Raw genomic sequence first — 20,666 nt, forward strand, 5'->3', positions numbered from 1 at the left:
TGCCCCATTGCTTGTTCCCCACCTAAAGATGATGTATGAGGTGGAGTATGAGAACCACAGACTGTGATTTAGTTCCTCTTTTATTTCACATGTTTTACGTAATCTTTTATTTCCCAAGAGTGTTGAGTCTTGCCAGGTGTTTATGATGCACTTTCATTGAGAGCTTTTAGGCTTGCTGTTGTGGCCATTAGGTTTGTTGTTTAGATATAAAATAAAATGTCAATAAAGATAATTCTAAAATAAAAATAAAAATAGTTCACACATGAAACTCAGAGACCTCTTCAGCCCAATTCATGTTACTTCCAGAAGAAGGCACGCTTTGTCTGTAGGTGATCCGGCTTTTCTGCAATGTCACCACAGATGTGTCGCCTTTGCTAGACCCTATTTTTGTTTGCTAACTTTGGAACTCTGTACACTTTACTCATGCTAACCAGTAGTAAAGGGCCTGTGCTCCCCTCTAAACATGGTCCGATTTGGCTTATTCCTAATTGAATTATTTAACTTGCCTAAAAGTCACTAGTATACAGCCGCGGCTGGTAGTGGGAGTACCTGCCGGGCAGTGGCGTTGGGAGGGGGAGGGGCAGGGTGGAGAGTAGTAATGTATGGATTACGGACCTTAACAGGTAAGTAAACATGTAAATAAATAAAACGAATTTAGTTGCGCGCACTGCATCGCCTGCACCTATTGTACCATCCACTACAGGGACAATGCAAACATGGCTTTAGGCCTAACCTGTATAGCATGGCAGCTGCATTATAAACCTGTAGCCAATATGTCGAAATACCCCTTTCAGACAGGTAAAAACCTCCATTTTAAATATTAGTAAGTCACCTCTACATGCATGGTATTTAAAAGTGTGACATGTAGAACATCAATATTACCATGTCCCTACAGTGACAAGGCCCAAAAATGTGATTTTCACTGTCCTGTTTAGAAAACCAGAGTGTGGATTAAAATATTAATACTGCTAATTCGGAAAAGGGACCAGCTAGAAAAATAATTAAACATCTATTTTTAATAGTCATGAAAAATCGAATTAATTGGTGACTTTGTTTTTTTTTTAAGTGTTATGGATAAGTAACTTTAGAAAGTTACCCTTTTCCTGCCTGAACTATCGGAAGACTTATTGTCATAAGCCTCTGCCAGCTCTCAGATGGTGTTCTAGCCTTGAATAGGTGTGAATTATGTGAGAGCAAACAAAAGGCTGACCAAAAGGGGCAAAGATAATTCCTCAGAGTGCAGCAGAATATGCAAGGTGCAGCTGTGGGTCTCCATTTGACAGCCCACTGTCAAATTCTGCTTGACCGTTCTGTTGAGCCATATGTAAATCTTGAAAGGGAGAGAACTGAATATCAAGACAATTGTTGTGTATTGCCTGTTTGGTTGCTGAAGGATCCTGCTATTGTCCTCCCAGACTTCTTTCTCTGGGTTTGTTGTATGTACAGTACCCGCTTCAAACAGGACGTTAGTGTTAGATGTGGGAGGGCACTAGGATTATCATAGTACACTTCCCACACACACCCACAGCCATCAGAGCCCACGTTTACTGTAGTCGAAGAACTTCACCATCTTGATTTGCCCTAACACATTGCCTTTTGGGCCTGGTTGTTGTAAGGCATACATCAACTACTCTACAAATAGGCAGGTCAAGGCCTGTGAACTTTAACCCCAGTGGTTGTGGAGGGGCCAGGAGTCCCCCCCACCCACTATCTAGTGTCAGGCATACATTTTATACCTCCAGACTCCAGCATTGAATAATGAAGTGTGTCTGTTCACAAGCTATCATCATTAAATTGATACACAGACAGAGTGACTAAATTAGTGTGTTGAACAATGTTTGAGGAATAAGACTATATTGCAAAAAGAGGATTGGAGTAAGACATTATGGTTAGCAGAATTATCCTATAATAATGCTGATCGCTCTGCTAAGAGTATGTCACTTTTTTAGGTATTATGGATAATAACCTAGAGTTCCGCCTTCTGATCCATATTCATCTGCATCAGTTCCTTCAATACAAGAACATTTAACCAAACTTCAGAGAATCCAAACTTCTGTATGTCACCCATATTTATTTTCCCTCAGTTTTAGAGAACGGTCAGAACTCAAGACTGGTCATGGTTTCTCAGGAGTGTTGATAATGTACCTCTCCCTCAGCGTGCCAAGTAAAACACATACAGATAGCACTACTCTTTGGGAATAAGGTATAAGAGGAGAGTGAAACACATGTAAGGTCCTGAATGTAAGGCAGCTAATTATGTCTCGGGGAGTCACTAAGACTTGCTACACCTTTGGGTTTCTACATAACCCATTAGAAACAGATCTACAGCAAGCATGAATAACTTCAAAGTCCAGGTTCAATGTGAATCTTACTGAACTAGTGTAGGGGAAGCTTTGTAACTAGACCCCAGCTGCTAGATGCAAGCCAGAGACTCAAAGAGTAGGTGGCATACATCTAGTAGATCTTTGGTTTTGGAGGCTTTGGTAAGCGAGCAAAGAACTAAGGAGGAACACAAAATCGTGAGCATCACAGGACTAGAGGGGAACAGAGGGCATAAGGAAAACTGATAGAGTTCTTCCTAAGAGGGAGCTAACCGCCGTGGTGACCGAGGAAATAGAAAAAACAAAAAATGTATGGGAACACTAAATGGGTGCAAACTGAGTCAGAAGTGGAGAAAGCTCAACAACTGCTGTTGATAAAAGTACTCAGTGTTTTCTGTCCTTTTAACTTGCACTGCATGCTTTCAGGCCTGTGTATGTTTGTGCCACTGCTGCAACGTGCTAGGACCTGGAGAACCCTGAGGCAGAGACTCATTTCTGACAGTACCCCCATTCCCCTGAACTTCTTCAAAGGCCTTTTCCTTATTCATTGTGGGTCTGGTTTCCTGTGAAACCTTTTATGAAATGCTTTGACTAGCTTAGTGGCTATCTGAAGCTTATTCTGAAATGTCAAAGCCCTCTCATGCCATTAAATATTGCAACTTGCCTTGAGCTCATCATTAATCCAGCAGTTCTACCACTTCATATTCAGAGGACCTATCAATCACAACTGGGGGTGGTTGTGCCCTGGCTAATGTATTCATCTTTTGCAACTGAAGTACATCAACTACTAGAGGAATATGCCAGTGGTAAGGAAGTGCTAAGCTGATGGCTCTGGAACTGAAAAAACTTGTGATCTTGAAGGGACCCACAAAATGAGGACAACACTTGGGATGGGAACCTAGGATAGACAGGCTCTTGGAGGATAGCCAAACTAGGCCCCTACACTATATAAGGGCTGATGTTGTCAGTCGTAATCTGTAATGTTTGTACAGGTAGCATTTACTTTCCAAAGCTATTGTACACCTGCTTCTGGTTTTTGTGAATGTTATTCAACAGGGACTACACTGTAGGATTCTTTGAGGGGCCAAGACCTTCAGGCCAAATATGAGTGTGAAAATTATAAGAACATAAAAATAGGGAGTACCCGAATGCCCAGTGTAAGGAGTTATTATAAGCTGACGCACCTAGGAGTAACCAATATATCCACTCTGTTTGATTTTGCATGAGATAATACAAGTTTGATTTAGTTTCTTGACCTTACTTTCTGTTTATGAATGATAACTATTGGATGTAAATTAATAGATTTCCAATATCCTCACAAATTCCATCCAAGAATGAGCAATGAACCAGGACTCCCTATCTGTGATTATGACATCAAGAAACCCATGTAATATAAAGATGTCCTGGAGGTAAATCAGTGCAAGCGCAGTGGCAGTGAGTAGCCTGCTTTAAGGAATAAAATGAGCAGCCTTAGTGAAATAGTCCCTCACCACCAACAGAATGACTTCTTTCAGATTATTGGAGTTCCACAATACTGTCCATGTCCTGTGCTGTGTTGGGCAGGGCAGTGGTTTTAGCAGCACTGCTGTTCTACTGTGTGCATTCATGGCCTGAACACAGGTTCCACAAAGACTTACATAAGCCTTTATTTGTTGATTCATATTGGGACAACCAATCTGCCTCTGCACAAGTTCCTGAGTTTTACCAAATCCTGGTGACCTGATACAGGATTGTCATGACACCATCGTAAAATGTGTTGTTGGGAAGCAACGTGACATACAAAAAAATCTACCATTATCAATAAAAGACCTCTGATGATATTTCCTCATTTCTGGTTATTCTTGAATACATTCTTCCCTGTGTAGAGATCTCGGTTGATTTGGAATTTATAATAATAGTTCATCAACTTCCGCCTTGAGGGGTCCCTAGCAATAGAAAAATTGTGAAAGTCTCAATGACGGTGATAGCCTCATCCAATGCTACAGAGTGCATTTCAATCTCCATTGGCAAGTACCATGGAGTTATAATATATTATACTGGAATTGTGAAAAGAAGAGCGTCCAATGTACATATTGAGAGTTCATACACTTCATGGACTTAATAAAAATCTGCCAGTATTTTCATGCTTTGTAGACTATTCTGCAGCGTTCGACGGGGTAAACCGAAGCAAGCTATGGCATAAACTGTCCAGCTGGAAGATCCCCGTTAAACTACTGAAGGCAATCACGTCATTGTACACCAGTACTTGATGTGGCGGGGGATACGGTCACACACAAGCTGTTAACTGATCGAGGTCTAAAGCAGGGTTGCGTTTTAGCACCAACACTCCTCAACCTTTACACGGCTGACTTGGGGAAAGCCCTACAAGGAGCAAGTTTGGCAACCCCGAAAATCGGACAGCAACGACTACACGTGCTCCAGTATGCCGATGATCTAGTGCTTCTCAGTCACAGCAGAGTAGGTGATTCTCAATCACATCCGAGTAGGTTTGCAAAAAGGTTTGAATGCGCTAAACATCTACAACCAGGAAAACAAGCTTGTGTCTAACCCCAGCAAAATGAAAGTCGTGCTATTTGGTAAATATTTGAAGAAAACAGGCTTAAAATGGAGACTGGGCAGTAACAACATAGCCACAGAAAGAGCATGCCACTACCTAGGAGCGTGGTTGAACGATAAAGGCAAGGCAACCTTGCAGCAGGCTAAGAAGCAAGCAAAATTACATGCCACCATCTAAGCAGTGTGCAAACTACAAGGTAAATGACATAGCCCTACCACGAAACCTATTATGAGAGTAACAAAATCCAAACTGCTCGCTGTTGCTGGGTACGCATCTCACGCATTCCTAGGAAAGATGGAAAAGATGATTGAAAAAGCCCCGTGCTGGTGCTATAAAAGGCTTTTCAGGTGCCCTAAACACACACAAAATGCCCTCGTTCGACTTGAGTTTGGCTTGGTACAACAGAAATATGAATGCAGTAGCACATTGGTAAAATTCTGGTTTAAGACAGTAAAAGCCCAGAAAGGATCCCTTAGGGAGGTATTGAGAACCATATTGATGGGGCACTGAACCCATGGAGAATTACTGTTTGGAAACAGTGGCTGAGTTGGGCTTAACCACAGCGCCCTGGTCCCAAGAGGAACTAACCTGTCCAGCAATAAAGAGGGTGCTAAATAAACAACTCACCCTGATATCAAGGAATGAAGATATAGTTAGACTCAAGGACATCAAAGTGTTGGTCGGCCTAACTAAAGCATATGAGTCGCACAAAATCCAGCCAAATATGAACATATCCCTAGGAAACAAGTGCTTGAAAGATATTCAATGGGCGCGCCTAATTCCACTGCCAATAAAGGAACTGAACCCGGGCTGGAAATCGTTGAGCAAGATAACCAGATGCAGGCTGTGCAACTATAGTGCAGAATCGTTGGTACACCTAATATGTTTCTGCCCTGCCTTACTGCAACATCAACGCTAGTTGTTAAAAACCAATGTTTTTAAGGCATGGGCTCAGAAATGCGTTGATGCAGTGGCCCTGCTCCAGTCCTGCACAGAGCCCTCGGATCTGGCCAAATTTTGCAAATTCATGAATATGACACAAAGGGTCCTAATTGTAAACAGCACAAAAGAAATTTGTGCGGTTGCAATTGTTGAGACTCCTGTAGTAACAGAAAGAGACGAACAGTGAGGATCCCCTCCAGAAAAGGACCTCATGGTCCCCACAAAACCGCAATGCATTAAGTGATTTTTTCCTCAAGAACATATAAGGAACAGGGACTTTTCCAAATGTAATTTTAAACCAATGTATTTTAGGGTAATACCCACTTTTTACAAATGGCCTGCGATAGGAGTTTAATTGATATTTTTTATTTTTATATGCAATTTGATATTTGTATTATAATGGTGTGAAATACGTATTTATACAATAATTTTGATATCGTACTGCAACTTTGCAATGATTTTAAGTAATTATGAAAATAAAATCATTCATTCATTCATTAATTTAAGGTACTGTGAGGGATGGGCGGAAAATAAATCTGGGAGGCCATATGTGTTTCTTAATCTTGGCGTTTTTATTTTGAGAAGTCAATGTAACTAGAGGAATTTGAGTAAAACACAAAGAAAAATATGTCTTGGTTCTGATAATTGCACTTGGTTTGTCAGGACTTCTTCATTCCTTAGTGAAACTCTTTTGTTCCTGCCCTTTTCTTGGGTCCCAAGTCCGGTCTCCAGTGATGCGTTGTCCCCGGGTACCAGGAAAGAACACAAGGAAGTCGAGGTAAGTAAAATGGTCTGTCTATTAAGTTCAGTAATGACAGAGACCACCACCACACCCAGGTGTACATAAAAAATGCTTTTCTTGAGTTATTACCCCTTAATCCTTTATAGCATCTAACCCTCTAATAAAGGGGTGGGGAAAGATGGGAAGATATTGTGCAAAAAGAAGAGAGAGAGAAAATAAACACATGCATATAACTAAATCTGTGTTGCTTTATTCTCTTGTTTTTCCAACTAATTACATGGACTTTTTTTTTCAGTCTTCTTGAATCCTTTCTATGACTTCCCTTAAACTACTGCCTTAAACCTTTCTTCTTATACTCTTTGTATATACGTTTGTCTTTTGCTTTTATTCCTTTAAGTCTGCCTGTATCTTTTGAGTTCAATCATTAACATTGGTATTGAATCAGGGACTCTCTTTTTGATCCCTACACACTACTCGTCGTGAGTCTCTCTAAGCTTCTCTCCCTTTGTTTCCCTTCTCCACCCCATACAACCCCAAGGCTACTATCACCCTCCCCTCTTTCACATACCGGGTAAAGCCGCAACTCTCCCCCAAGTTGCGGCAGGAACTTCAGATTTCCCAGGGCGACCACCACTCTTCGCTCCACCCTTCTGGAACCTCGTTGTCCACGTGCGCTGTTCTCCAGTTTTCGACTGCTGAACCTGGACATCCGTCTTCTTCCTCTACGCAGGCATCTTCCTCCTCCTCCTCTTTAAACCCTTGAGTCCAGACTCCTCCTTCCTTTCTGGAGTCTTCCGAAGTCTGCCTTCTGCCCCAGGTCCGAGCGTCCGTCCCTCCAGGTCTGTGCTCATTGCTGATTGGTCTTCTATGCTCCTGGCTCCACCTTCCTTCTTTGTCCATGCCTCTCCGTGGGATGCCTTGACTTTTTTTTTCTTTTCTCCATAGACACCTGATCCACGGGACAGGTCGTCGGTCTGCAGATGGAAAGGTAAGTCTGAATGGGTTACAGGTGCTGGGTTAGGGTCCACGGGATTCTTAAGAGGAAGCGGGGTGGCTCATCCTTACAGGTGCCCAAGATTCTTATATCATTCCAGTCCATGAAGAGAAACTCTGCTTCTTCCAAATAGCCTCCAGTAACAAAATACTGCCAAAATAGCCACCAATTTACAGTCATAAATAGTGTAGTTTTGTTCTGCTGCATTTAGAATGTGAGAAAGGTAAGCCACTGGATGAAGCTCTTGCGTCTTGGGATGCCTCTGTCACTAGATACCCCAATTATATATCAGAAGTCATCTGCTTTTACTAGAAAGGGTAAGGTGTAATCACAGTGTCTTAATATGGACGCTGCTGTAAAGGCTTCTTTGAGTTGTACACAGTACTTTTCTTGGTCACTAACACAACGAAAAGGTACACCTTTTTTAGTGAGATGAGTAATCCTGGAAAGGCCTTTAATAAACTATCACTAGAAATGTGTGTAGCCTAAGAATTTCTGAATTTCTTTGATTGTGGTGTGTTTAGGTCAGTCTCCATAAGGCTATAACCTTGTCAATTTCCATGTGGATACTATTGTCAGAAATACGGTACCCCAAAATGTGACTTTCTTGCTTTAAAATATACACTTTTCTCCTTTAGCGAACAGAGAATTAGCCCATAGGCATTCCAGCATCTTCGTGACCCTTTGCAGTTTTGTCTAACATAACAGAAATCAAGGGCAACGCATATCTATTTCTTATGGTGATCTAATTCAATTCAGTATAGTCTATGCTAGGCCGATAATCTCCATCAGGTATCACAACAAAAAAGTTGGGAGCTCCAGCAGTAGAGATGGAGTGATGGATACATCCCTTTTTAAATTTTCATCAAGATATTCCTTCAGGACCTGATCTTCTTTGGGATTTCATGGGTAAAAGCGTTCATGAGAAATCTTCACCTCGGACTGTAAATCAATGGCAATCATAAATCAATGTTGAGCAATGTATCTGCGCCTTTCTTGTTGAAGATATCTTCATAATTTTTATATGGCTTGCCACCACGGAGCGGCAGCTGCATTTTGATATGGCCACGAGTGTTTTGCACTGGTTTCCTCACACATCTAAAACCAAGGTTACTAGCAAGTTTTTGGATATGGGATTAATACTAGCAAAAAGAGAGATAAGAAGGCATTGGAAGGCGCGCGAGGGCCCTAGTAGCAGGAGGTGGAAGGCGGAGTTCTTAAAGTGGGCCAGTAGCGAGAGCACGGTTAGGTATCGGCAGGCAAGACGGCTTGGTAACGAAAAGGCACTGGAGGTGGCAGCAGCGTGGGAGGCTTTACTGCAGGCGTTACAGGACTACCAGAAAGATGGGGTGCGAGAGGTGGATTAGTGTAGTAATGTGGGGGTGCCCGAGCGAGTACAGTTGCTTAAGATGGTACGGTCGGCTGTCACAGACATTTAGCATTCGGCGAACATTGTGATAAGGGGACACGCACTAGTGCGAGGGGGGAGGGGGGAGTTTTGCTAGCTGGGGGTGATATGTGACATGTATGGCTGGCAGTTTTATGTCATTGTTTATTAGTTACCAGATGTTGCAATTATAAGCGAGGTAGTCAACGATGATAGCAAGGGTACGGGGAAGAATATTGCCAAGATTAGCCTACATTGCTGGATGTCTTTTATTGTGATTGTGTATGATGACTATATAAAACCAATAAAATTTGTTTAAAAAAAAAATAATAATAATTTTTATACGGTTCTGGAACTGCTAAGAGGTTTGAGTCTAATGTCACTGGCAAACATGACTGAGGTTGATCCTTGAGCAGGCCCTTCCTTATGAAATATTGACTCTCACAAAATGGGACTGCTAAATGACTACTCCCTGTAGCCCAGTTAATCTGGGGGTTATGATTTTGCAGCCAATTGATTCCCAAGACCACAGTGAAAGCAGGGGCCACAATCAGATCACAAATTATGGTTTCAAGGTATTCATTTCGATGAACATTCCTAAAGGAGCAATTTTACCCTCCACCTTTCCTGATGCTATGGAAGTGCTATCCACACTGGGGATTTCTACAGGTACCCCTTTCTTGTAACATGGATTCTTCTTGACTTGTTGGAATGCATTGTAAAGCAACCAGGGGCTCCACTATAAAGTAAAGTAAGGCATACACCTTTATGGGGCCAGATTAAGTCATTAATTCTTCTCCCATATAATCAGGAATCTTGAAGAGTCAAATCCCTTTCCTGTGCCAGGGCCTGTGCATGCTATTCAAGGCAGAGACCAAGAGTTGTGTCACTTCTTTGGGCAGTTATGTAAAAAGTGCCTTGCTCTCCCAAAATAGGGACACAGTTCTTGTATTGTTCACTGTCTCTGGTCCGCAGTCAAAGGTTTCCTTTTATGTCCCATTTGCATGGGTTCCTTCCCTGAAGTCTCTTGGAATTAGTCAAATCGAGGCATTGTGTGTTTCTCTGAGTAGGATCTTTCCTGTTGTGATTCATTCTGCAATATTAAATCAATAAAGTAATTCAGAGATTCAGGGTGCAGTGTATGCCAGTGGACTGAAAATAAATGGTGGATGCCAGGGCCACATTTATAGAAACCTGCACTGTATGTAGATGTTTGGTAGTGGATACTTAGTCAAAGGCGTGCCTGGAGTTAGAAAGGCGGCCACATATGATATATAACAAATAGTTAATAAAAGTTAACTTTTTAAAAATGTAATTCTATGTGCAGAGTAGTCAATTCTATATTATTAAGTATAATAGTTTTAGACTATTGAGACTTGATGCACTGTGTTTTTAAAAAAAAATTTGTAATTTTTTTTAAAGACCTTTATTATCACTTCACTTCAATACAAGCATGGGCCTACAACCATCCCGGCCGGCCGCTAAGCAAGTCATAAGGTGAACAAAGCAATATAAAAGAAACAGCGGTCGATAAGCCGGGCAGGTAATTATCCAGGATATGACTCGTAATAGAGTGTACAGCGCAATAGACAGGATTTAAGAAGGTCAATTTTACAATAAAGAAAATAAAACTGAAAAAACAGCAAAAGAAGTGCCAGACAGTCACACATGATCCCACAATAACAACATGAAACAGGACCCCGGAATGAGTGCGAATACACTTAAGGACACGGGGGCAAAGCATACGAGTCAGGATTAAAGTACACAACACCTACACGTCAAGGCGAATCAGCACCCCAACCCTTAAAAACAAAACAGATTGTAGGAAACATGAAGACGACGACACCCAGAAAAAGAGAAAGCAAAGGGCCATAGAGACAAAGAAAGGACAGAGAAACAACCCGCTTCCCCCTTACCCCCCACCCTGCACCCCTGCAGAAGGCTACGGCCTACCCCCCCCCCCCCCCCCCAGCAGCGTGCCTATCGCCCTAAAAGAGACCCGAAATATAGAAGAAAGAGAAAGAAAAAGGAAGGAAAAAATAAGGAGAAGGGCCATCGAGCCGACCACCCGGCCCCCCCCTCCCCTATCGCGCACAGTATACATCAGAAGCAAAGTCAGGAGAGCAACAGTAAGCAATAATCATACAGTCAATCGGTAATATCCCCGTGGAGTGTCCCTCCAAAGCACCGTCAGCCAACAATGTGTTCCATCATATCTCAGACGAGATCATCCCTGGCCTCCTCTATCAATAGTACCCACATACGGCCATCCATCAATCGGCATACAGTACAGTGTGGCTGGTCCAGCCGAACCGGGCGGTCCGAGAGGCGCCAATACTCCATGGGACCGCAGCCCCCAACCCCCAGTCAAGGACGCATGGCGGAACTCCGCGCGTGGCAGCACCGATGCCGGAAACATCCCCCAGGCAGAACACAGTCTCACCGGCCAGGAGGAAAAGGACACACAATCCGACAATTGTTGAAGCGCAGCCTGGGACCCAAACTACGGATCGATGTAGTTTCTTCCGCCGCTGTACATATGAAGACCCCGACGAGTCACTCCCAAACACAACAGAGCAATCCAGAGCGATGGAACGGACCGGGTCCATCAGCGTCTCCACAAACATAGGCGCAGCGGGAACGTTCAACATGGACGCAAAGGCGGGCACATCGGTGCTTCCTTGTGATCCATCCCCACCCACGTGAAGCAGCGGGACGACAATGGCGGCCATCCTCCGTCCCAGGTCCCGGGCGTCCCGGATCACGGTCTTATGCAGAGTTGTTAATGCAGCCAAAACATCTCTGAACGTGGGCTCTCTCTCGAGTCGCCAGACCCCAGGACTCTCACGCTGAACGGTTTCTCTGCCCGGGTGAGGTGGGTGCACGAGGGTGCTCCCCGCCATCTTAGCTGCTCCGGCCTCGTCCCTCACCACCTCACCTCGGGACCGGGACTCACAGCAGGGATGAACAGGAGTCACAACGGGAATCTCACAGGCCAAGGCAGGTTTCTCAGCGGAATCTCACAGGCCAGGGTGGTTTCGCAGCGGAGAGTCACCAAAAGGCTAAAAACTCCGCCGCACCCTGGGGGCAGCACGCTGACTCCGGGCAAAGGCAGTGGTGGGCCCGGGTACAACACCGGAATGGGGGGCTAATAATCATGTACCTCCCCCGACCCAGCGGCATCACACTCCCCACACGGTTCTCGGCCAGTCGGGCTGGGTCGGCACTATCGCCATCGTCAATCAGGTCGACAGTTTCCTCCGGCCAAGTCCTCACCACCACCAGAGGCCGCTGTTGTTGCACTCGCGGCCGGCCACTCTCCGCACTCGAGACCCCGGACCCGGTTCCGCGAAGGCCTCAAAACTGTCGGGAACACTCCAACGGGTCCGCAGCAAGCAGAAGCCTCAGGAGCAAGAGGTAAGTGAAAGTGACTCTTCGCCTACAAGTAGATGCCGTTGCAGCTCAGGATATGTGCCAGGATGTATGCGCGGGGTGAGGAGGCTCACAGAGCCGAGCGGTTACGCAGCCATCTCGATCGCCATCTTGGCTCCTCCTTTGATGCACTGTGTTTAATGGGTATATACTAGTAGTGTGATCGATTAATAGGGGACTGATGACAATATGTTTATATGAATAAGCCCTGAATAGAGCGAATCTGTTTCAAGTTAGGTAACCACTGAAATTGAGGGAGAAATATTCAGGAGACCAATAAGAGAACACAAGAGTGGGCATAAATAGTAATGTTGAAGGTAGCACACAAATTTTGAAAATTGCAAATGAGGACCGTAGCACACCGTTCTACATGTAACTGTTGCTGGTTAATAAGGTGAGATTAGTAGAAAGAGGAAATTAAGGGTCCATACATTTTCAAATGTAGATAAAAGGGGTACAGAGGAGTGTTTTATAATAAGAGGTTTGTGTGTTCCTAAGTACAATTAGGGGCTAAAGTGATTGGTATATTTTATTAGATAGGTTCAGCAAGAATGCCCAATTATAAACAAAAGTATAATATATTAATATAAATTAACATAGGATTCCACAGGGTAGCAAGGACATCTTAAGGATTTTGGGGGACCTGTGCCAAATGTATTTTGGGGGCTCCTGTTTGGAACACCTTTGAATTTGTGATCCAAATTCAACTCTTTCATGCCCTCTTTGGCCAGGTTACTGACAGTGCACATGCGCACTCTCCCAAATTCTAAATGTGTTTACATCTAATATTTAGGGATAGTGACATGTTTTCAATATTGTAGCACAGCAGCAGCTCACTAATATTACTGAAAATAATCTCTGTGACACCCTCCCATTTCTCATATGTGAAGTCCTGTTTAATCTTTTTTTATGGTTGTTGCATTAAACATAAGCACAACATTTCTCTGAAAAATAGAATCTCCCACATTACCTACATTAAATAATAAATTAAAGGAACACTGTATTTAAAATAATCTCTTTAAGAATGATTCCTGGTCATCAGGGCAAGACTCTGCACAACTGAGCTGGCTCTAACAGGGGGCCCCCTGAAAGGATGGGGCCCTGGGCCAGAGCCTACTTTGCCCATGCCTCAAAACGTCTCTGCAGGGTAGCACCAATTAGGGTGAGTGATGGGAAATGCAATGAGAGGTCTGTGTGCTCCAAAGTGTCGTATAAGCTTAAAATGATTGGTATGTATTAAATTATAGGTTCGGCAAAAGCGGGTCAGATTTCATAGAAGTTCGGATTCGTTTAAGCGATCTCTTCTTAACCAACATCTAATGGTTGTTGGTAAGCATGTCAGTGAAATATAGGTTGGGGGATGGTAAAAAGATACTGGCTATTACGTAATGGGTGATTTTAGGATCATAGATTTTCTACAATAATCGGATGGAAGAATATTTGTGCCAATGAAAGGATATTCAATTGAAACAGTTATTACCTGGGACATAAGACAAAAAAACCTGCTATGAGAACTATGTCAAGCTATGAGTAAGTATAGAAAGGGCATTTTAAGTAATTGCAGTAAATTTTTTATATAGATAATTGTGGGAGGTATCATATTCCCAGTTAGTGAAATGTAAAAGAACACATGAATGGATGGCAACGAATGGGGGTAACAAGTAAAACTAATAATTTGACTATAGATACATATAACAAAGTAACGGTATACAATATCCTTTAAGGACAGTACAATTATTGAAAAGGAGGGACAGATGAAACCCCTGTGCCTCACAGATAAGCTGTTTAAAAAATATATATCTTTGAAAGAATCCTTTAAAAACGTTTTTAAATTGATTCCAATGACAAATTAGTAATGAGGATGTTTACATATATGCCTCACTAGAGGATAAGTGCACAATGGACATATTAAAACCATATTTTTTTGTCATCTTAAAGTAACAATAAAGGTACTAGTCCTGCTTACCTGAATGGTGGATTCCAAAATTAGTGGACACCTAAAGAAATACTGTTTTAAAGAATAAGGTTGGATAAAGAAAATGAGGAAATAGTGTAAGAGTGTGTATATTGAATGGACTGATATGGTGCACGTTATAATGATATGTTTCTTTTATGTTTATTTTTCTATGCATTAAATGATATGAATATTCTGTGTTTATTTTTCTATACAGTGCTAAGAAATGTGTGTGTCCTGAAAAGGGTGGGATAGACCAACAATTCCACCGAAACTTAGTGTCAACAGTTTTTATTGTTATGGCATGTGTGTGAAAAACATTTATTTATGAAGCAATTAATTTTGTGTGATTTGGATATTGTTGCCAATTGGTAATGATTTTCTTTGAATCTTTAAAGTAATGAAGATGAAGACAATGAATTTTAGAAAGATTGACTGCATGAATTTATATGAAGACTAAATAACATTATACATCTATTTTTTCATACGTATGTTTGTGTCATTAGTAATGCATAGCAGGTATATATTTGGTATGATTACATTTTTATGTAGCTGAATGTGACAATGGCATAGGAGAATTATATTTTGGAGTAGGGATTTATCAGGGAATTGTTTGTTTCTTCTTAAAGCCATGAAAGAAGGCAGCAGCTGGTGCCTCCTCCATCCAGGCAACCTTTGCCAACAATTGTTTAAGCAGACTTAAATCGAACCTAATATTGTGGGTCTTCCTTTATGTTTTTTTATATGTTTATTGCACTTTTGCATAGTCAGCAAATCATTCAGTCACATCACTCCGTAATGGAGGAAGGAAGTCTGTTACATTTTGAACACAACCGCCTAATACAACGTGCGTGGGTTTCCCAGTCCTGTTTTATGGTAAATAACCCCACATGGGCATCCTGCTTGACTTGTCTCTTACTAACTATAGCTTTGAAATAATTCAGAAACAAGCTGTAATCTATAGGAAAAAATATCTTGATTGAGGATTGAGTTTTGGCTAATGACTGATGCACTACGCAACTACTCACTACACAACTGAGGAGGTGGAACCCGCTCATGCTGTGCTGCGTACCACTGTGAGCCGCAGCCCGTCCGCCCACCCGCCGTTCCCGAGACTGCCCGCTGAGACTGAGGCCGTGGAGCCAAGGAGGGGTCACTTTTCATGGGGTTCATGGACCTCTCCTCAGCATTTGACCTAGTTAACAGGTCAAAGCTGTGGCATATATTACTAAATATGGGTATTGGCCCACCATTAGTGCACTTTCTAACAGACCTGCATTCTGGTCTTTTAGCTGCAATTAGAGTAAATACTGAGGGGCGATGTACAAGTTATTTTAGGTCAGAGAGGGGGGGTCAGACAGGGGTGTATTCTGGCCCCCCTCCTGTTTACACTATACATTAACGCCTTGGAGCCTGCTTTGGTGGATGTGTCACATGATGTGCCGCGTATTGGGGAACTGGTTATTCCAGTTCTCCTGTACGCGGACGATGCTGTCCTCCTGGCTCGCACAGGGGTGGGTCTGCAAAAACTGCTAGATGCTTTTGGAAGTTTTATGGAGGAACTAGACCTGAAAATTAACACAAAAAAGTCTCAAGTCATGATTACAGGAAAGGCCCTTCTACTGTTGTGGGGAAGTAGTTTGTAGGGTACCCACATTCACATACCTGGGAGTTCTTTTGGATGATGGTGGTAACTAGGGCCCTGAAAAAAACAGCCGTAGTATGGCTTTCGCTAGAACCACATCTGCTCTTATGGGCTTCTCAAAAAAGCTAGGGGCTAGGCCAATAGAAGCCCTTATTAAGGTTTATAAAGCCAAATGCCTAGCGGTAGCCACATATGGTTGTCAGATATTGGGCTACTCGCCTCAAGTTAAAATCCAGACCATTGAGAACAAATTCCTTAGATCATTTCTGACTGTCCCTCAATCTTCTCCAACATTCTCTATTCATACTGAGCTGGGGCTTGGATACGTAACAGATCATATCAAAATAGCCCCGCTAATATGTTGGTTGAAAACATGGCTGAACCAAGAAATTACTTTGAACCACACTATACTGTTAGACTGTTTGAAGCTGGATAAGTCTAATAAAATTCCTTGGTTGACCTATATAAAATCGGGCTTTCATAAGTTGGGACATCCTGAACTCTTTTCGTCTCCAGATTCCATAGTGAGGAAGGACATCGGAGTGATTAAAAACGCTATGATGAACTTACTCTCTCTGGAGCGGGAGGAGGCAGAGTTGATTAAATCAACCGTCAGAACTAATTATGCCATAATTAGCTCCCAAGGCCCTGAACCGTACCTCACCATAGTTAATCACCCCTTTCATCGGCATCTCCTAACAAGATTCCGTTTTAATTTGATTCACTTTTCCATAGGCTGTTTTAAAAATTGGTGCCCCCCAGAGTGGGCAGATCCCTGTCAATGTGATGATTTCTCGATCCAGGACACCTTACATTTTATTATGTTCTGTGAACACTACCGAGAAATCAGGAAGAAATTTTTGTTCCCAATTCTGAGGGAGGTGGGTTTTATACAGGTCAGGCCAGCCCTTCTGTACTTACAACAATTAAATACCCCACGAATAATATTTCACGTTGCTAGTTTTCTAGTTGCTGCTATCCGGATAAATAATAAGATTACCAAGGTTACACTTATCCCTGCCGATATCTTATGAATTGGATTGTCTGTTTTTTTATTTCATGATTTTATTATAGGACAAAAGTCCCTGCAATTTTATCATATTTTTAAGACATATTTATATTGTATTATATCTACACTGACATAATGAATTTCTTTGTCTATGATGTTTTTTCGTTGTAATTAATTGTTGTATTGTACTATGTTTTTTCATGATATTAATTTATCGAATAAAGTATTTTGACTGACTGACTGATTACATTTTTATGTAGCTGAATGTGAGGATGGCATAGGAGAATTATATTTTTGGGTAGGGATTTATCAGGGAATTGTTTGTTTCTTCTTAAAGCCATGAAAGAAGGCAGCAGCTGGTGCCTCCTCCATCCAGGCAACCTTTACCAACATTTGTTTAAGCAGACTTAAATACGAACCTAATATTGTGGGTCCTCCTTTATGTTTTTTTTATATGTTTATTGCACTTTTGCATAGTCAGCAAATCTACATATGACATTCAGTCACATCACTCTGTAATGGAGGAAGGAAGTCTGTTACATTTTCAACACAACCGCCTAATACAACGTGCGTGGGTTTCCCAGTCCTGTTTTATGGTAAATAACTCCACATGGGCATCCTGCTTGACTTGTCTCTTACTAACTATAGCTTTGAAATAATTCAGAAACAAGCTGTAATCTATGGGAAAAAATATCTTGATTGAGTTTTGGCTGACGACTGATGCACTACGCAACTACTCACTACACAACTGAGGAGGTGGAGCCGGCTCATGCTGTGCTGCGTACCACTGTGAGCCGCAGCCCGTCGGCTCACCCGCCGTTGCCGAGACTGCCCGCTGAGACTGAGGTCGTTGCCGGTCGACGGTCCACTAGAGAGTGCAGACTCTCAGTTGAGGCAGAACCGGTTCCTGAGGGCACTGGAGTGCTGCGTGTAGGGGGCGGCTTGCTGGAGGCCAGAAATAAAATATTCAAAGTGAATTAAAGCTGACGTGGCCCACCATGTGACGTTCAAATTTTCAAGAGTGCAGGCTTACGGCATAGCGGAGCCGCAGAGACCTGCAGAGCAGAGTGGCCAGCGAAGGCGAACGGCAAGACAGAAGCTGAGCAGTGAGGTGGAGAGGTTTAGGGGGGCTGATGGGCTTGGGCGGGCACAGAGCATAGGAGTAATCAAGGAGGACCTGCAGAGCTTGCCACCCCACGCCCCTCCTTGCGACTCAGCCCCATTCTGCCCTGCTTCAAACCACTAAGCCACCAAGCTGCTAAGCCACCAAGATCCTCTCAGGACCCAGGAATCCTGTTTAACCCCGCCAAAACTTTGCCAAGATCCTATTAAAACTCTGTTAAAACCAAAACCACAATCGCAATCGAGACTTTAGCTACAGTGGCTGTACCTACGTCCCGCCTGCAAGCTAAGAAAGAAAATAAAAATTCAAGAACAAGTCGAAAGGTTTTCCCTATCTTCCTAAAAAGTGGTGTAAAATCTCCTGAGCATCCTGTAGAGGAAGGACTAAAAGTTGGTTGCTCACCCATTAAGGAAAAGGATATTAAGAATAAAAGTAACAGTGTTGTAAGAAAAAGAAGAAGGAAAAAAGGGAAAAATGTCGAAGGATAAATAAAAAAAGGATAAAACGGCTACGCTTCGACCCTAACCTAATCCACAATATACCATCAATCCCAGAATCAAACATTTTGAAGAAGGAAGATGGTCAAGCAGAGTTTAATCTATCGGGACCTTGTTCTTCTCTTTTGAACCCAAGTGCACCAACTAAATCCACCCCAAGATGAATTTGTATTAGATATAAGAGTTCCCCCTACTGCTCAGAGTAGCTTGAACCCTAATGCCTATCTATTTGCTTCCTCCTTAGGTAATAATGTCATTTATAATCCTTCTGAAAATATTCCTGAGGTAACCCGCCTAGTCAATACCCTTGATATTTCATATATTTTTGACCATGAACCTTTTCTGTTGGGTTGCTTTGCTGAAATCCCAGGCCTTCAAATGATCGAAAGCAATGATATCGCTCTGGTTGAGGTTAAAAAATATAATAATCTTAGGGGCGCAAGAGTAACGTTTGCATCCAAAGCTATCTCCCATATGATAATGTCACACAGTGATAAATTACGTTGTTGTGGCATTGATGTTCTAATACCTTAAGAGGAGCTAGCCTTAAAAAAAGTGGTCCAAAATAAGCAGTCTAACATCGATCTAGAAACCACCACAAGGGGCAAACCCTTCTCGGAGATAGAGAGAGAGAGTATCTTGCAGGTCTTCCTTGGTAAAGAAGACAGGAGAGTCTCGCTTCTCACAGAGAAAAATACCCAGCATGTACTTTCTGTAGAGGAGGACGACAAGAAATGGAGTTGGGTTGCAGGCGCTCTTAATACAAATATGTCATTAGGCCTAAAAAGTGGGAACTCTTCCTAGCAAGGATATTAATGTGATATCTTGGAATGCAGTCGGCTTAAGCACCAATAAAAACAAACTCTTATTCTTGAAAGAGCAGGGTGCTGATATAATATGATTACAAGAGACTTGGATCACAAAGGACTGGTCCACTGAAGATTTTATAGTGCTGAGCCGGCCTGTGCTCCCTGTGAATAGAGGTCATGCTAAAGGAGGTATTGCTATCATGTTAAGTACAAGTCTTAGTTGGTCATATGAAGACATTTTTCATGCCTCTAACTTAATTCAGGCGATTAAGCTAAATCACAAGGATGCCCAGGATCATTTGAATTCCCTGTTGATTGTAAATGCATAGTTACCTCCCGATGCATCTTACTCTTACCTATTAAAAGATCAATTTGTTTTTATCTCTTCTACATTGGAAAGTGAAGAATGCATGTTCCTAATGTTAGTTGGAGATTTAAACTCTAAAGTCACTTCTCATAGTATAAGGGTATTCTCTAACACCGCAAAAAACAAAGCCCTAAACATCCCCAATGCCCAATTCCCGAATAAAAGCAGGACAGGCAAAAAAGGAGTTTCATTACTTGAAGGTCTGAGAAGCTTTGACCTCATAATTGCTAATGGAGGTTAGAAAAGGATATTCCAGGGAGATCTATTATAGATTATTTAATTGTCTCTTCAGATTTCTTTTGTAAACTTATACATGTGGAATTTGGGCAAATGTTTTTAGTGACCGTATGTTGATCCATTTCAAATTTGAATTCACTTGAATTCACTTGTGCTAAGGTAAGCCCATGGAATTTTAAAGGCAACACCGTAGGGTTCAACAAATGGTAGAATTCATTGGAATACTCAAGCGACCGCTAAATTAAAAGCGAACTTAACAGCTCTGATAAGAGATCAGCAGCATTTAGTAACGGTCGAGTGTGATTCTACCCAATCTGATTTACTCGAAGCCTTTTCCCATAATGTAGGTTCTCTGGTTAAATCATGTACATTATCACATGCTCCAGCTAAACGGAGCTCACATTTTGATCCAATGCTTACTATAAATAGGGAAATAAATAAATTAGTGAGGGCCCAGTTCCTGAATTTTTCATTTGAATGAAGTAATTTAATAAACCTATTAAACAGGTAAAGACAGAAAAAAAACTCCCTAAGAAAAATAAAGGAAGATGGTGTATGGGTGCAGTTAAAAGAGGCGGCCTCAGAAAATAATTCCAAAAAGGTATTGGGAAATAATCGCCGACTGCTGTGGCACAAGAGTGAAATCTCTC

At 42.2% G+C, this 20,666-nt stretch overlaps 1 long non-coding RNA gene across 1 annotated transcript; it reads left to right on the top strand.

The window, feature by feature from the left end:
* Window positions 1–6,506: 6,506 nt before the first annotated feature.
* Window positions 6,507–14,663, top strand: LOC144785481 (uncharacterized). The gene is made up of 3 exons (XR_013601919.1): window positions 6,507–6,598; window positions 7,508–7,550; window positions 14,547–14,663. It is a non-coding gene; the product is annotated as an uncharacterized LOC144785481 (long non-coding RNA).
* Window positions 14,664–20,666: the final 6,003 nt, after the last annotated feature.

Source organism: Lissotriton helveticus, chromosome 10 (genome assembly GCF_964261635.1).
Source record: "Lissotriton helveticus chromosome 10, aLisHel1.1, whole genome shotgun sequence".
NCBI classification, from domain to species: domain Eukaryota; kingdom Metazoa; phylum Chordata; class Amphibia; order Caudata; family Salamandridae; genus Lissotriton; species Lissotriton helveticus.